Genomic DNA, 13,464 nt, shown 5'->3' with positions numbered 1-13,464 from the left:
CCAGCTATGACACCTAGGAACTGCATCAATGGCCAGCATGGCATGATAACTTTACAGGTACAGTAGTGGTATGGAACCAACAGCTTTCTGATTAGACTTAAGACTTGGTCATTAGAGATGCCCTGCCTGGTACTGGAAACCTAGATAATATTCAGTGCTAATGAAACCATGGTTATTTGAAGAGAACCTGCAATCACAATTACTGAACAACATAGTTCCTAACAACAGTCTATAAACATTTCTCACTAAAGAAATAAATATGCACATGACTCATCATCAAATTTGAGAAGCTCATCATGCCCTAAAGTCTTTCCAGAACTCAGCCAGGGTTAACATTCCTGTGCAGAGGCAGATGGGACACATCAGCAGAGTAGCTTGCTTACAGGTCTCAGTAACTCAACAGCTGCTTCTCAAAGTTTGATCCCTACAACACTTGCATCAGAACAACTTGTGTCATTCCCCAGTGCATGTTTAAAATGTATAGCCCAATCCCTTCTCAGATTAAAGAACAAATCTCATTCTGGGTGGACCCCTGGGTACCCACACTTCTAATAAGCACTCTGGGAGCATCGTAATGCATCGTTTGATGATGGAATACATACTATGAAATGGAAAGCCAGGTGTTTATAATTGTGACAGAACCACACAGTGTACTTACACAAAGTAGGAAGCCCATTACATCATTGGAAAATATCACTGATTAAACTAATGGGATCATTATCATAATGTGATGCATCATCAATTAAACATCATTAGCATAGAAGTTAAGAATGGTCATCAAAAGTGGTCTTGAGAACCAAATCAAAATTCAGGACTAGCCAAAAGTTATCACATACCAAACCTTAGATTCATTAAAAACCCAAGAGAGTGAGTAATTGCAAAGTTGGTTTACCAGCAGGGAGGATGCACATTCAGTGCACTGTGAACCAACATTTATCCAGCATCTTCTTTGATCCAGGCACTTCACACTTGCTTCATATCTTTTAATTCTTTCAATTATCTTAGTACTCCATATGAAATCAAGTTCAGAGGGTTTGAAGAACTTGCACAGAATCACTGATCAACTTAAGGAGAGACATCAGTCACTAGATGCGGGCAAACTGGCTAGAACACTTAAATAATTTTTTAACCTATACCATAGGGTCCTTTCATTAGCCCTAATTGGATTATACAAGATATTCATTATTCAAAACAAATTTTGACCATATAGATCTAGAAAGATACTTCAAAATATGAGACTAATTCAGACAGAAGGAAAAATACTAAAATATAAAATAATTCAGTTGGTACCATATGAAGTTTGAGTCATGGGCAGTGGACAGAGAGAAGAGGAGTTTATCATCTAGTGCTGACTAGCTTGGAAACCCCCAAGAGTAAATGGTGTTTGGAATCAGCTCCAAAGGCCAGTAATTCTTTTTTAACTGACCCAACATAAAAAATGTATGTTGCAGTAAACCAGAATTGTCCTAAAATGTACCTCAAACATTACTTTTAATAATCAAGATTGTTTATGGAAGGCAAAGATGACTCCGAAACAAAGCAAAGTTTCTATGTTAATAATCATCAGTACTTCATGTGTAATTAAAGGATAAATAATAGCTAACTCTTCGCATGCTTACCAAATCCTAGATATTATATTAATTCATTGAATCCTTACAAAACAATCTATAATAGATATTATTATTATCAGTCCAGTTTTACAAGGGAAGCTATGACATCCTACAAGACAACGAACTTGTCATTCAGTGTGTGTGTGTGTGTGTGTGTTTATGTGATGTTGAAAATCAAATCTAGGTTCTCATGAATACTAGCTAAGAGTATCTCCAGCTCTGAGAGAACTGATTTTTGATGCATTTGTATATACTAATTGTACAAAGCAATGGGTCGCATTGTGTTGACTCAACACACTGATCTCACATCGAAAGGAATATTAGATATCTTATTCAAGAGCTAACGATTAGTGGCCACAGCCTGGAAATGTAGACTGGAATTACCCCCAAATACCATGGCCTAATGTTATAACCACTTAATGAATCCACAAACTAAGTCACCTTCAAAATAAATAGGCAGAAACACAAGCTCTACAATGAAGTAGAAAAGCCTGTGCTCTAGGCCTTGGCGGTTATCTGATGGCATTCTTAGCCTGTGCTTCGTAGAAACTAGAGGTCTATTTATACATTTTAAAAAGAAATTTATCTAAGAGCCATAAGAATATCCAGTCACACATAGAGGGAGGTAGTATGGCTACTAAGAGGGACAAAGATGGCCCAAGGTAATTTGGCTCTGGACCTGCAACATTCTAGCTCTCTATGATCACAGAGCTTATGATCAGCCAGTCAGCCTCGTGGAATCTTTAACATGGGTACAAACTTGGGGTAGGGGGCTGAGAATACAATTATAACATGTTTATATATGTTATGATGTCTCCTAATCATTTTCCACACCGTTGACAGCATTCACAGAAACTACCTCCTCTTGTCCCCTTTCCTTCTCTCCTCTCTGGTACCTCTCCACTTTTCAAACTATCAAGGGCATCATGTTTTAGTAAACTACCTGAATGGATACAACATTGAAAGAGGAGAGACTGTTCATCTGTGCTTTCCCTCTGGCAAATGACCCTATCCACAGAGAAGGGGTTCTCACTTCTGAAAATGTCGTATCCCAACCCTGAGCAGAGTTCAGCTCCTCATGTGTCTACAGAGTAGTCATAAAGGACCCGGACGCTGTTGTAAGGGTTTCTCCTCTGTGTAACTCCTTCTGAAATAACTCCTCCTTGGCTTCATCCTGCAATGTAAACTTTGAGGGCTCATATTTAAGGAGCTGGATTGACTAACTGACCAAAAGAAATGGAAATGCATATATAGATGCCTCATAAATGCCTGCTCATGTAAGCACTGACGACCCATCTTGGGAATGATGACTATGGCTAGTTCTGTAAGAGAATAGCATCTCAGACAATAATGATTCAGCACAAAGCACCCCCAAATCCTTGGGGAAAGTTCAGCCTCCCTTGTAAAGTAACCTCTCACAGCGCTGTTTCTTTGAGCTCCCCCTCCAGCAGAGTTCGTGTCTCCCAGTGGAGTTACATTTCTGTAAGATTTCCTGTCAGCATTTTTCAGAGACTTTCTTTTCTACATACCTTGTTTATCCCTAATGGCCCTCCTGGTCTCTTGATATTTTTCCAGATGCTCTGGTATTCAAGACAATGATGAAATCTCAAATCTAAATCCATACAGTGTGGGAAGCAGAGGAAGCCCTGGGAAAATGAAATCCTGGAAGAATGTTTGCTGTTGATATAAGATGACTAAGGACCCTGTGGGGGTTTGAATAGGTATGGCCCCCATAGACTCATGTGTTTGAATGCTTGGACCAGAGGTAGTGGCACTTTTTAAAGTAAGTGTGGCCTTGTTGGAGGAAGTGTGTTACTGTGAGGCAGACTTTGAGGTCTCCTATGTTCAAGCTATGCCTAGTGTGGCACACAGTCTCCTTCTGCTGCCTACGGATAAAATTTTAGAACTTTCAGTTCTTTCTCTAGTCTGCCTGTATGCCACCATGCTTCTCACCATGATGACAATGGGCTACACCTCTGAAACTGTAAGCCATCCCCAATTAAATGTTTGCTTTTGTAAAAGTTGCTGTGGTTGTGGTGTCTCTTCACCGCAATAAAGCCCTAAGACAGACCCCAGACCTGAAGGAAGATGAAAAAGTCTTTGTTTCTGGTCCATGTATGCATGTTGATAGTGTGTGAAGAAAATGCCCACCATAACCCACCTCCCATGTTTACATTAAGAAGACTACTCTTCTACAGAGGCTGAACCTACTGAGATTAGCTAAACTTGCCTCCTTGGTACACCTGTATATAATAAACTCCGCCTCCTTGTTTAATCAGCACATAATAACCCTACCTCCTTGTCCAGTTGTATGGAATAACCCCACCTCCATATTCAAGTCTATAGAATAAACAGCTGAGTGTCTGTGGTTCAAGGCCACACCCTCGCCTCCAGTCAAAGTCGACCCATAGGAGGTGGAATGGTTGGGCTAAACAGTTGAGGAAGGTCTGAAAGGATAAGAGAGGACAGGAACAAACAAGCTTTTGAGGTTGTAAAGCCAAGAAACAGGTGGTGTTTTAGCGGTTATTAACTATAGAAAAAGTGGATTCTGTTGTATAGTCATCATACCTGCATAAAGTGTACCTTGATGGCATTCTCACCCTAAATGAGCCTGTTTCTAAAGCTGTAAGGTATCAATGCCTGCAAAAAAAATTAAAACACAAATTTCTTATACTAATTAAAAGACTGTTATTAAATATAATTATTGTTGCCAACTCAATTCTTATTAAATGAGCTTCACGGAGCCAGCCTGGTATCTCATTGGAAGCTGTAACAGGAAGTCAATATTGTCTTCTGGACCCAGATTGCAAGAGCCCATAATCAAACTCTTAGTACAAAATGACTACACATGGATTCAAAGCCTTGAAGGGGTTTGTTATGTTCAATGGCTGGAGACACATTACATAAATACCATCCTGGGTCCCACACAATGATGCAGACCTGTAGCCTCAGTATTCTATGTTGTTTACTGGTCATATTTTCATGACTTATATAACTGTGTATAAACCAGGCATCTGACATTTTGATGCAGCTCTTTTGAAGACAAATTGGCAGCCTTTAATAAAATTTAGTTTTAAAGAAATCTTTAAAATGGCAGCTGGCATGACTACACATGGACTTAAGATAGCTGATCTTAATCCCATTCTGATTGAATTTCAGAAGTACAGTACAGTTCAAGCACAGTGAATGAGCATGATTCTGAGGTAGTCACTGTTCACATCACCAGGAAATGAAAATTTAGCTACTTAAATGATTTTGAAAAGACTAAGATATTTTAGTTAAGAGTAATATTAAAATAACCACAGCAATACAACTGCATCGCACTCTTTTCTACCAGGGTGACGTCCATGCATTTCTCAGTCTGGAATTCCCAAGTAGTAAGGGTGGGTCTGTCTAACTCCTGACTACAAGTTCCCCCTTCCCCCTCGGGTGGCAACAATTCATTTTGCTTCTACTGTTTGTGAGGACAGAAAGTCAGAGAGGTTGCTGGCTTCGGGATTTCTATTAGCTAGATCTCTACCAAGCAAGTGATGTCTCATGAATACATATGAAGATTACATGTCATCCTAGATTCTCCTTATAAGCAACAGAAATAGGCCCTGGCTAACCTAAGCAAGAAAGGCCTTCATTAGAAGAAAACGGAACAGAGCATGTGATTACAGAAAAGATGAATACACATAACAGATTTCTCCCATTCTCCCAAGATGCTCCTAGAGAGATCACAGCCCGCCTCTGCAGGGAATGGCTTTGAGGGCTACAGTCCACCAGCCATCTGTCCCCTAGTGTAGGGGTTCTCAACCTGTGGGTCTTGACTCCCGTGGAGGCTGCCTATTGGATATCCTGCATATTAGATATTTACATTATGATTTATAACAGAAGCAAAATTATAGTTATGAAGCAGGAATGAAAATAATTTTGGGTTGGGGGTCACCACTACATGAGGAGCTGTATTTAAGGGTCACAGCATTAGGAAGATTGAGAACCACTGCCTGAGTGTTTCTACTCTCTGTTAAAGCTTGTCTCATGTACCCTCCTGGTGACAGGGATGTCGAAGTCCCAGAACTGTCCAACAGTCACATGGGTACAAGAAGAAAAAAGCAGTTTCCCTAGAAAAGAAAAACCTTGGCACATCACCAGAATAAATGGAAGGAACCCCTAGGAAAGAAATTCCATATATACAGATGCATATATGATTCTGCTTCACTTCCTTCATGCTAATAAAGTTGACTGCAAAGTCAATAAGGACATATGTATTGACTACTGATAACAATTCTATTGTCAAAGCACAGGAAGAAACTGCTATGCTTCAGTCTCATTCCGTCTCATGCTGTATTGCCTTCAGTTCTTAGTTTTGTGTTTCAGGAATGTGTAAAAGTATTTGTCCAACCCCTGTTTTCTCTCTTCCATCATCTGTTCTATAATGAGACTGGAGACCTTGGAAACCTACTTTGTCCAAATCTCTTCTCAGCTGGCTTCCAGTGAGACTCTGCTGAGGGACAGCCTTGACTTGTGAGGTGGGAGGAACACAGAAGCAGCTTTCTTCTTGAACTCATTTGCTTAGCATCTCTTCGGCTCCTGCTCAGCGGTTTTGTTGGGTGCTATTGACATCTTCGTTAGGACCCTTTCTGAACTCACGTGCTAAGATACAGCATGGCTATACATTAGCAGCTTGCGTGGCTCCAGGATCAATCAGGCGGTGGCTTTTCAGAGGTTACCGCACCTATCGCTCATGTCCCTCGGCAGGACTAATGTTGCCTTGCCCACAGTGCCTCTTACATAGTACCTCCTCTGCCCTGGCTGACCACCCTTGATGTTCTGGGTTCTGGTCCATGTTCTCCTATTCATTCTCCGCGTGCAGTGACGGCAGCTTCTTACAGAAGTTCCCAGTCTCTGCTTACCTAATGTTTGACTTTCAGCACCTCTGTCTTTCTGGAATCTGTTTTAAAATCCTTCTTTCCTCTATTGGAACATTGAAAACGTTCCCATCTTCCCTTCTGAATACTGAAAGATCCAAATGCAAAAAAAAAAAAAAAAAAAAAAGCCAGATGGCCCCTGAAGAGTTCCATGCCGTGGCGTCTTTGGATTTTTACGTCTTAGTGAAGGATTGGGTGGTTCAACTGTCTAAAGAGCTTTCGTCTGGAAGGAGGTCATATTTATCCTGCATATCCCAGTGAACACGTGTTTCCAGAAAGTAGGTTTCCGCTCAAAATAAGAAATGGTGCTGTTAGACTTGAGTTGCCTACAACGCACTATGCTGTTCTCCTACTTGGGAGAAGTCAAGCAGAAGATGGGTTTCCATCCCTCAGAGACACTGGAGTGCAGTATCGTTGCAGCAGACTGATACTTAGGCCGAATCAACTAGAAGAGGCCGCGTCCCTTTAAAAAGCCTATGGACTTTAATTATAAATTCGGCCATTTTCATTTGAGGCTGGAAAACAAAGATGTGATCTTCAGTGACCTGCTGGGAACCATGACAACCATCCTCCAGGATCTATCTTGGCCCTAGAGCAATTTAAAACAATAGACACACCTCACCGCCATTTTGCACTCAACTGCAAGCTTGAGAAGAAATATTCTCCTCACTTGTCCCTCAGAGCTTCCACCAGGTCTTTCTGCACAACCTGGGATTTTATGTCCTGAGGGCCTGAGGGAGGCAACAACGCCGCCACCAGCAGCAACAAGAGCAAAACAAACAGCAGCTGCCCGCCTCTGCAGCAGCAGCAGCAACACGACTAAAGCCAGGACATAGTGTGTGACGAGAATTTCACTTCTCCTTGAGTCTCACTTGAAGGATGCAGATCTTGGAATCCCTTTCTCTCCGGCTGAAGTTCCCCATCTCAGCCAAGGAGCAACTAGGCATGCGCAGTTGCGAGAGACCCAGAGAAGGCTTGATAAGTCTTAATGAGACTGTCTTCCTGCCACCCTGGAAATCTCGCCACATCACCTTTCCAATTATTGCCACAGTTGACAACCAGAGCACATCTGTACGGCTCCCACCCTTCCGTGTTCAGGGCACACATGATTTTACAGAGCAGCTGTCCTCCATCCAGTTCCCTCTCTCAAACAAAACTGCTCTCAATTAAACTGTAACAGTTATGGCGTAGGGAAACTCAAAGTCTGTGTTGGGCACAGTTCCACAAAATATAAAAACAAGTTATTTCATCAACCTTGAATATTATCAGATGATGCTAACTTCTGGCCCACTAAAGGGGACATAATATTACATTTTTCATGCTCATATGGGGACCTTGAGGTACAGAGAAGGCGCAAAAGCTGATGCAAGACAACACACATGGATAAAAACAGAACAGAAACTATAGTAAGTTCATTTTGAACTGCTCCTCTCACCAAACACATCTCCCATTACTAAGGAGAAAGCCATGGATTTTTGTGTCTCAGCCCTTTTGCCAATGAGGTTTGCTATGAGTCGGAGAATGTTTCTTTTGCTAACACGGCCTCCTGGGGATGGTTTTCCTTTCTTACCCAATAATGCTTCTTAATTTGTCCCAATATTCTCCCAATTTGTCTTTCTTTGTGGACTAATGGAAAGAAAACAAACTGGAAACATCCTTGGAGTTGGGGGTATATCTGGTTTGCTTGTGGGTAAATGGAAAAGTGTATGGCCACCTGCCCTCCTGTAGGGGAACCAAGATGCAGGAACATGCAACAACACACACAAACACATGCCGGAAGCCTAAAACTCCAAATAACAGTCTTTTTTTCTAAATTCTTCATACTCTACCCTACTCTACCCGCCCGTGTGCATGCTCACACATGTGCTTGTGCATAAACACACACACACACACACACACACACACACACACACACACACACAGGCTCTTCTAAATGAAAACCAGATGTCAATTCCTAGACTGGAACAAGACTGGGTGATGGCTCTAAAGGGGACTATGAAGGACAAGACTTTAAAATACAGATTTGAGGTGGATGGGTGATATCAGGATGTTATAGCACATACATAATCTTTCTGGGAATCTATGTTCCTATGGTAGGTCAGGGGACCCTTTTCTCATTCTCCATCTCTGGAGGAATTGTACAGTTCCTCCAGGTCTGCCCTGCCTCCTTTCCCCTGGACTGTTCTCCCCCACCCCATTCCTTTATGTCCCTCAGCCATCCTACTCTCGGCCCACCCCCTTCCAATCTGAAGCAGCCACCTGGGGACCTTGCAATCCAATAATTAACCAGGGCAGCTGCTAAACCAATCCAGCTCCAGAGATCCACAGCTGGCAGAGCAGAGTCCTGCCTGGAAGAGGGGGAGATGCGAGGAGGCCCATGGAGCCTTCTCAGGTGGCCAGATGACGCCTAATTAGGCCCCCTGCTCCAGAGGACTCTCCAGATGGGCAAATGCCTGGAAGCCTTAGGGAACCAGCAGGGCACTCTGGGAAGTCACAGTGTGCCCCTTCCTTTCCAGCTGCTTCTGGGGCTGCAGGAGAAGACAGCAAAAATAATAATTGGTACCTCCAGTCAAAGGGACTTGCCCTTCCTTGCCAGAAAACGGATGTTCTGTTCTCAAACAGAAGAGCCAGCCCCTCATCACCCTGTTCTGTTGCCATCTGAGCTGTGAGCAAATGGGGCGTGTGTGTGTGTGTGTGTGTGTGTGTGTGTGTGTGTGTGTGTGTGTTAGATGCAACTAGAGAAGTGAGCACTGGAAACACTTTTTATAAGTCGAAACAATACACACCATGAATTCTCAGGAGGCAACCTTTATACAGAAGGAAAATATAAAAGAAACACCCAGGTTTCTTTCTTTAAGTCTCCACTGCCTACAAAAATGACCTACAAATGGAACAACAGGGAAGGCAAGCAGCTAATGATTTAATTGTAACAGGCTTCTATGTCTAGGCGAGAAAGAAGTGGAGGAGCCAAACGGTAAGGGACACTGGGAAACTTAGAAGGAGCAGGCTTTGTATTTCAGAACATGACTAAGGTCTGCAAGAGAGCCCTGTGGCTCTACTAATCAACCCAACCATAACACCGCTCACTTCTCCCAACATAGACACACCTTCCATTAAAACTAGCCAGAATGGGATGGGGAAACAGAATCTTAATCACCTGACAGTGCTCTGCCCCCTCTAGATCCTGGCATCCTTAGATATAGCTCTTAACTTGCTCAGCACACCTTCTGGGTATAAGAAATTGTGCTAATACGGGTGACGAATATTAAAGAGGTTGGACCTCATAAAATGCCTGTGTTGCTGTGACCAAATACTTGGTTTAAAAACAAAAAAGCAACTTAAAAACAGAAGAACTCATTTTACCCACAGGTTCAGAGGCTCCGGCCATGGCTAATTAACTCTATGGGTTGAAGCATTAATACCATGGTGGTGGGACCCTGCAGTAAAGTAGTTGCTTCACTACTTGGGAGAAAGGAGACAGAGAGCCCGCTCACCGGGACTAGGAAGAGCCTTCAAAGCTACACACCTTGAGACTTACTTTTTTCTGCTGGGCCCTTCTTTCTTAAGTAGCCAGAATCTCCAAAAAACACAACACATGTGTTTGGTTTAGGACATTATTCTTCATGTTGATACCATAACAGCCTCTTTGTTCCTTTCCCTTGCTTTTCCCTCGTCTCTCCGAGTGACAAGGGACATCTGTGTCTTCTGGTGAGAGAACAGCACACTTGTGACATTCAAGTTTTCAACTCAAATAGCCTGATGAGGAGAAATAAATGTTACAGAAAGTCAAGAAGTCACTGCCACCCTTGAACTTGCACTAGTCATGCCTTGTAAGCGACCACACTTGTGCAGAGCAGCGCCCTGTCTCAACCTGTGACTTCCTGCTTTAACATGTCGTCTCTCATCAGAACTGTTTGCACCTCGTAGCCACCTTCTGGTCTGGGAGTGGCCCGTTGCTAACTCTTACATGCAAAAAAAACTTTTCAGAAGAAATTTTAATAAGGCTTGGAAACAAGCGTGAAACTCACTTGTTATAACCTTCCTTATTTAATCTGGTTATTAATGTCCTCTACTTGGAAGACCAATGTGGGGGAGAGACTGGGCCATGTATGATTACATTTTTTGGCCAGCATAGGACTGAACTGGCAGGGAAGCATCATTGAGCAGTCTCAGCCCTCTGTAGTTTCTGGAGGATAACATATTTTCTGCAGGCTTTGGCTGATACAGCTGACTTTAATTGTTAATTCTCCAAAAGCCATCTGCCGAGGCCGATTCCCAAGAAATCTGGGGAAACAGCGCCATCTAGCAGCCCCTGCTCAAAGTGCTCAGAGTACTGCTAAACTGGGCTCATTGCTGACAGCCAGGCTAATAAACGTGTGTATGTAAAATGTGTGTGTGTGTGTGTGTGTGTGTGTGTGTGTGTGTGTGTGTGTGTGTGTGTGTGTGTGTGTATCAACAGCCACCGTTACAACAGTGTCCAAACACCAAACAGATTTGGCACAGCTTGGAGTCTCTCGTCTCTCTTCGTATCAGGAGCTCTCTGGGTGTATTAGCCACCAGTTTGGTAAAATCACAGTAACACAGAGCATCTCCTCTGGAAGATTCTCTAGAGTCATAAATTTGTAACAGCAGATAAGGAAAACAATGCCCAGAAGAGAAGAGTGGATACTTTCGGAAGGTCACACAGCTAGTTTTTGGTTAATTAAGGCTCATAAACCAGAAGGAATTTCCCCACGCCCATAATGAGAGCAGTCACTATCCACGGAGATGAAGGATGGGGTGAAGGCAGCAATACAACCCCCCAAAATGAAAGTATCTATCAGAAAACAAAGAGAGACTACTTCTGAATCTATAATAATGTATGTCTTCATCCACGAGCAATATGTCCCAAGACTCTCAGTGCACACCTGAAATTGTAGATAGCACTAAATACTGTGTATGCCATGTTGTTCCATACATACCTACAATAAAATTTAACTTTAGAATAAGAGAAGTGCATGCTATAGTAAGAGACTGGCAAAAAAAAACATGACATTTAAACACTGTAACAATATACTATAATAACAATGGCAGTATTGCTACTTTTGAGTCACAATAGCCCATCTGATAACCAAAGTGGCTACTAAGTAACTGTTATGGGCAGACATGCTTTCAGCATAATATTCTGACAAGGGACTGGTCCTTGGTGTTGGTAGGACCAAATGGAATGGCATATTCCATCACGTTCCTCAGTATAGCATGTAATCTAACTTAAGAACCATTTATTTCTGGAATTTTCCACTTAATAGTTTTTGGACTGTCATTGGAGTTGTGTGAGTGACACTGAGGAGGATGACACCATGTTTGAAGGGGTACAGGAGGGGGTAGGCTGAAAAAAAGGATGGTTGTTGTACTGTTTCTAGTATGTAAGTGCAAACCATAACCAGCTCTCAGAGTTCCTTGTCATGCCAATGTTGTGACAGCACCAATGTCTTGAACTTACCGTAGTCTGTCCAGGCTAGCATAAAATAGGGCAACACAGTTAGATGAAGACTCTAAAAACACCACAAATCCCATTCATGAGGGTAGAGTCTCATGACCTAATCACTTACCCCAAACCTCACCTCATAACACCAACACATACGAATTTCAGAGATACTGACATTCACTAACTCAGCTTCTCTATGGTCTCACTAGTCAATGTTTTCCCACAAAGAAAAAAGTATTCTAGATTTTAATTTGGGAAATAGAGGCTTTGCACTCTTCTCCTCAGAAAGCCCTTCAGAACTTTGACTTCAAACACATCCAACTCTAGTTCCTTCACTCAGTGGGGGAAATGCTGTGTAGAGTCCACCTGTCAGAGCTCCCCTTAGGGATGATTTCCTAGAGCTCACTCTGTAGACCAGGCTGGCCTCGAACTCAGAAATCCGCCTGCCTCTGCCTCCCAAGTGCTGGGATTAAAGGCGTGCGCCACCACCGCCTGGCCAGAAGGGCACATCCTTGAAGGAACAAAAGAAACATTGAAAATATGGGTGCATGGTCCCAGCCCTAGACTAATTCAATCAAAATCTTCAACATAAGGATCGAGCATCAGTATATATTTTTTAAACCCTTGAGAGATTTCATTATGTTCTATTTCTTGCCTAACTTGCTTCTTAACGGTGAAAAAGTTAAGGGTTGGATAGACCCTTACCCAGTGATGTGCAGAAAGAATGGTGGAATGGGGCTATTTTCCCTTCCTTTCTGCTGCTTCTTGCCATTCAAACCATCACTGGCTGTAGGCCTCATAGCTAAGTGTCTTGATAGCCCAGGTGGATGATTGTCTTCACACATCCTGAGTCAGAGGCATCTGTGTATCTGTCAGTATAAAGGCGGTATCCTGACCAGTAGGCAAACTGAACATTTTGCAGCCTGGAAGAAGAGAGGCTAACAAAGTTTACTGGGAAAGGTGAGTCAGTCCAAGAGAACAATGGTCCTTTTCTAACTATAGTTTCTAGAACTGGGGATATAACTACAAGACATGATTCTGGACCACGGCAGTCCTGGTGCAATTCAAATCCTGTTCATTACCTGCTTGGTGGATGATGGCAGCTTTTCTTTTTCTATCTTCTCCAACATTCAGTAGTTCCTAAGAAACTAGTCACGCCCACTTCCTTTCTGTGTGGTCATCCTAATAAATAGACACACTTCCCTACAGACACAGTCAGGAGGAAGGTGAACAGTATATGGTTCTAACTGTGCCATAGGACTTCCTTGCAACTTCCTCTCCTCTTCATTCCAGAGGGTCTTTGTCTGGGAACTGGCCCACATCTGGGAATGTGGTAGGCAATAGGACTTTCTACTAATAGGGTGGTTGTATTCACCAGAGGTAGAAGTCTTTCCTGCAGAGTAGAGGAGCTTTTTCTAGGCTGTGTATCTATTTTTCCTCTAGGAATATCTTGAATAGCATCTGTACAGTGATT

The sequence above is a fragment of the Arvicanthis niloticus genome, chromosome 14 (genome assembly GCF_011762505.2).
Source record: "Arvicanthis niloticus isolate mArvNil1 chromosome 14, mArvNil1.pat.X, whole genome shotgun sequence".
Lineage (NCBI taxonomy): Eukaryota > Metazoa > Chordata > Mammalia > Rodentia > Muridae > Arvicanthis > Arvicanthis niloticus.
The sequence above is the reverse complement of the archived record's forward strand: the minus strand, read 5'-3'. Positions refer to the sequence as shown.